Here is a 5,937-nt window from a genome sequence, read left to right on the forward strand (position 1 = left end):
GGAGGTTGTCAGTCATCCGATTTATGAAATCTGCAAGGACTTGTCTGCTTGAAAGATTTGGATTAGCCATGTTGGTTTCATTTCAAGCACCAAATTTATTTAACCTTTCCATGTATCTTGATGGTGGAATATCATCAAAGGTAAATCTTTTGTTAGAAGTTTTTACTTCAGAAGATCGTGTCTGTGGAGGATTAACTGAAGCATGCTGGTTCATCCCTTTCAAAGGTTATTTCTTCTTCTTCTTCTTCTTCTTCTTCTTCTTCTTCTTCTTCTTCTTCTTCTTCTTCTTCTTCTTCTTCTTCTTCTTCACTACTACAGGGTTGAACATGGCTATTGCTGAAAGGTCTGCTTCATAGTCTTCTTCTGACCATTCAACAGTTTCTCCATTAGATTCATTAGTGGTTTCTTCACTATCTGATTGATTATCCAGAGTAAAGGTATTAATTATTTGGCCTGGGGCAGGTGATCCTTCTTTGATATCCTTATCTTTTGTAGGGGCATTAAAAGGTGCATCTTCTCTGAAAAATTTTTCTGGCTTCCAGGGAGAACGAGGTATGGGTTGGAGAAGTGGCTGTGGCTGAGACGAAAGACGTCGCCCTTGAGGAGAGACATATTTTTTGGTGTTGGCTTGTCTGGCTAAATGATAAGTAGATCTGAAGATGGATTCATAATCTGGGATTTCAGGTGGTGAATATGTTGAGAAAAATAGGATAGGTGGATATAAAGGATATGGTTTAGAGTACTTGGATAATCGGTCTATAGCCAATGCCTGACGTACAACCGTTTTGTCTCTGTCCATCTCAATTTGGCAAAGTTGAGCCTTAACTTGGTCCTATTTTCTACTTTTCTTGTAGAACTCTGGGCCAAAATACATATTGTCAATATAGATTTTGAGTTTTTGGTCAAGTTGAAAAGCTTGTGTAGAGAGCCGGTTTCTAAGTTCAGCAACTTATTCTACCACAGAATCTATTTGTGTTGAAAGACCTTTAATTTTTTCTACAAGAGCATCAAGAGTATGATCTATGCAGAGTAATACTTTATTCTAGCTGACTCTATTATCCGTGTGCCAATTAAGAACTTCCTCTTGAGGGGTTGTTGTTTGATGTCCATGCGGAGTAATCCCCTAGGGAATTACGTAAGGTCTTCTAGTGATTTTCTTTTCATTAATCTGAGTTACTAAAGGTGGAAATTCTTCCTCATAAGATCTGAAGGTTACAATGTACGAAATTGTTTTGACTGACTGATAAAGATCATCTGTGGGACCCTTTTGGGATAGTCTCTTCTTCCTCAGCTTTGGTGTCATATCTGCATTATCAGGAGGTTTAGGTCTCATATATGAGCAAGGAGTTTGCTGTGACCTTTTCTTTTTTCCTTGTTCCTTTGATGTTTATCATAATCTTCATCATTAGTGTCACTCCATTGATCAGTACAGTCACAGTCGAAATCACACATGGAGGGATCAACATCCTAGATGAAGTGGCCATTTATATGAGAAACATAAAAAGGTTTTTCATTTTCATAGAAATGTACAGGTGGATCATCTTGATTGTGAGTAGTTTGCACCTGAACAAGAGAGATCATATTAATCCTCCTAAAGGATGGTCATTGTAGAAAAGTTTGCTTGATTACTCCTGGTTTCTGGAAAACAGTAGTTACCGTTCCATCACTATTGTGGGTAATATCTGGAGATATTGTAGTATGAATATCAACTTGCTCCTTTGGGAAGGCTTTCTCATAATTAGTAATCCATTCTAATAGAATGATAGAAGGAAGTTCTTCAGTAGTGATCATTCTTTGAATGTTTATGATTGCTGGTCCTCTGGCATTATCAGTGAACATGAATAATGATTCTCCTGTAGTGTTTGGGAGATTGAGATCAAGAGCATAGTCTTAGACTCTGTAGAGGATTTTGTGGTGCAAGGTTGCCTGTTCAGCATTAGAGTCTTGAATTACTCCAACTAATTATATTTGGATCTTTAGTCTATGAGATATTGTTGGGTCTGATAACCTGATGGTGAAATTTGGAGCTATAGTAAGGATGACACTTCCGTTTGAGAGTGTGGTGACCAATGCTCCAATCAAAGCATATTGGTATTCCTTAAAAGTGGAATCCAAAAGAACAACTTTAGCTGTCACCGGAAGGGATCTTCTTCCATGAAGAGTTTGAATAAGTCTGACTGCTCTTAGATGTAAATGAGTGTAGCCTTGGTCTTTATAATTTTGGATGAGTTCTTGTAGAATTTCTAGGGTTATATATTGTTCAACAGTAGTGGCTTTTAAACCACATTATTGTAGATGAGAGGACTGGATGACTTCTTTAGGTGGAGAAGAAGGGTTTCTAGTGATAAGATGGCGGATGGAGGTGAGGGTCGATTTCTTTTGTCTTTGGTAGAAAGAATATGGGCTAATAAGTAGATATTTAGTGGCTGAAGTTCGGGAGTCTTCTAGAAAATGGGTAAATTATACTAATTGATCAATTTATTGGCAAGGATTTTCTTTAGACTAGAGGACAAGTGATCTATGCTTAAAGAAGTAGAATGATGTATGGGTTCAAGAGGACTTAAAGACTATGAAGTATTCATATTTATTGAATTCTCTCTTACTTGCTTTGGCTAGTATTACCTTCTTCTTCCTCTTATGACAGGTAGGCTTTGATACCACAGGTTGGATCTCTAGTACTTCAAAAGATCGATACTATAACACCTTTATTTTCTTCTTCCCCTTTTGAATGTCTTCTGTTGGAATGTTCTAGATTGTCACTGCCAATGTGTCTTCTTTTTAGGCTTATTCACACATGCCAAGTTCTTTGCATTTGATCTTCAAGTAGGATTTATTGTATGCCCCTTTGAGTTTGCCTAAATTTTGATTAAGCCGCTTGAACATCTATTGTTGTTCACACAGTTTATCCAAGGCAGCTAGAGCCAACCGGTATATTTCTCCAATGGTGGTGGTAACCACTTCTTTGCGAATAGTCATTATCATCCGTTGTAGTTCTAGCTGAAGTTCATTTGGCAAGGATGCCATAAAAACTTGTTTGAGTGGTGGATTATTATTTCCTCCAAAAGGATAATATTTATCAGACATCCTCTTGTAATGTCTTTTTAAGTCCTTTCTGTTAAGTGAGCAGCACTTCATTTCAAAATACTATTGGAACACAACTAGAAAATGAATTAATACAGATAGATTTACAAACAGATTTAGTCTTTATTACAGACAGATTTTTGGTCACTGACGAAATTACCGATGGATTTTGTCCCTCTGTAAAAGCCTCGTCAGAAATTATTTACCGACGGATTTTTTTCGTCGAAAAATTATCAACGGATTTTTACCAGTTACTGACGGATTTTCCCTCTGTAAATTCTCCATCCATTTCCCTAAGACGACGAATTTTCCGTCGATAATTACAGATGAATTTTTCGACGAATTTTTTGTCTGTAATTACAGACGGGTTTTTTAACGGATTTTCTGACTGTAATTACAGACGAATTTTCTGACAGATTTTCCATCGGTAATTGGCAGTATATTTTTCGACAGATTTTCCGTCTGTAATTTGAACCTTGAAAAATCATCCCACACTCTGAATACAGACAGAAAATCCGTCTGTAAATTCGTCAGTAAGGTAAAATAATTTTTTTTATTTTTTCATTACAAAATAAATACTTTAAATTTGTTTTCTAAATTTACTCCATAAAACACACTGTAAATTGAAAAAAAGAAAGCCAAAAATCACATAGATAAACATAATATTCATTACATGAAACCTATAAAATTGGATGTTATTTTTTAACACCATTATTCAATATCTCACTGTCTCAATAAAAAGATACCCTAAAATTTCTTTTAAACTACAACAGAGAAGCGTTGGACTTTCAGCTTAAAATTTAAAACTATTTCCTCATGCTCTCTTTAAAGTTTAAACTCTCCAATCTAATCTGAGTTACATGATTCTTCACTCCATGGCAGACTCTTGTATGGCTGAAACTTGAAAGTATTTGTTCATCTACTTCTTCTTCTTTGATTTGTTTGCATTGGACTGAGCATATGCAGTTCTCTGGTGTCAAAAAACAAGACATGGATAGATTTCAGAAGCCTAGCAATGTTTTATGGATAGATTTGTTCATCTACTTCTTCTTCTTTGATTTGTATACGGCATTCATACAGACCTCGAGCCATTCATCCATTGAAGCATCTGTTGATCTAGTCCCAACTTCAACCTTTGGAGCCCTCTTTGTTTTCTTAAAAAATATTCATAACATCATCAAAAAGAGTATGAAAGTGGATTGAGAGATAGACAAAAAGTTTAGAGATTTATTTTATAATTTAAATCATAATCATCTTCGTTTCTCAATATTATATATGCTTGAACAAAAAAAATATAAAAAAACCAATCTATATGACATCTGATACCATCCATGTCTGTTAAAACAACTCAACACTAACACGATCTCTCCAAATAATGAATTAACTTGTGACCTCATGGCATATTGCAGCAGTAATTCCTGGTTATTGTTCAAAAAACCCAAGCAGTCTATGCAATATAATTCCTGGTTATTGCTTACTACAAAGATTATCTAATAAATCATCAAAATATATAAAAAGTAATTCAATGAGAAAATACATCAGCAAACAGCATCCAAAGTGCTGTTATAGAACATACCCTGTGAAGGAATATTGGAACGGTCCCTCTGGTGTCAAGTTTGGTGTTAGGGAACAGTAGAAAATGCCAGTCAGCTTCAACGCATATGCAGCCACTTTTCCCAGTTGGGTCAACACATTAGTAGCTTTGTTGCTGAAGTAATTGATCCAATAAAGTCAAAATAACACCTAAGAATAAAAAACTGAAACGGTTGGAGGGAAGAGCAAGTTACCATCTTGAGTGTCGATGCAAATCCCAATGGAGAAACCTCAGTCGATTTTTCCCTTTTATATTTTTGTTGATAGACCTAACAGCATTAGCAAACTTGGCTCGCAGAATAGTTTCTTGTGGCTTCTTCTCATGTGTCTTGAACAAAAAAAATGAATCAGAAAACATTCTAGTTTAGAGGTTAGACACAATCGAAAAATTCAATATTCCTAACTGTTCATTAGAAATGGGAAGCTGCCTACCTTAATCAAGTTCAATATGATAATTAGATTTCCATATCTCTTAACAAGATTTTCAAAATGAAACCTTGTGGCTTCAAAGGTGTTGTCCTTCTTTGATACTAGAAAAAGAAAAAAGAAGCAAAAAAGCTCTCAGAAAAAATTACATAACAAGCAGAGAATAGTTGCTTCCACATCATACATATAATGTCAGATTTTATGTTCAATGGAGAGGCTTCTTGAGACAAAAACAGAGGGATTGAACCCTGGATCTGCACCACAGAACTTATTTTCATCGGGCTTCCATCACGAGCATCTGCAAAGACTATCTGCTCTGTCTCAACATCATTAGCTACTCTTCCCTTTTCATTCACTCCTCGTTTCAAATATCTGCATCACAAGATATAGCAAGCAAGGAATATGTCAAGAAATAAATAAGATAAAAATGTCAAAATTTGTAAGAAAATACCAAGTTTCTGGGTGATAAATCACCCGTTTACATGAATTTCATGGATTGAAGTACTTGGCAGAAACCAGTAAAAAAATCTCAATTAGAAAAATTAAAATGTAAACAAAAGCAGATGTATATCTTCAAGGATTGCAAGTGTAAAGAATTGAAACAGAATGTAGCTTTATCATGTGACAAACTCATATAAAGGATTGGAAAAGTACAAACCTTGTCCCAGCATAGTGCCGCGAGCGCCTAGCAATGATAGTCAAGTGAAAATCCCTGCCAGAAATAGAAAGTTTGACCTACACAGCGTGCCATAAATGAACAATTGTCAACAAGAAAATGCATAACCTTTTATGAGGAATAGATATTTCTAGCATTTCTTTCTAGCACTTATAGGAGAG

The sequence above is a fragment of the Arachis hypogaea genome, chromosome 3 (genome assembly GCF_003086295.3).
Source record: "Arachis hypogaea cultivar Tifrunner chromosome 3, arahy.Tifrunner.gnm2.J5K5, whole genome shotgun sequence".
Classification (NCBI taxonomy): Eukaryota; Viridiplantae; Streptophyta; class Magnoliopsida; order Fabales; family Fabaceae; genus Arachis; species Arachis hypogaea.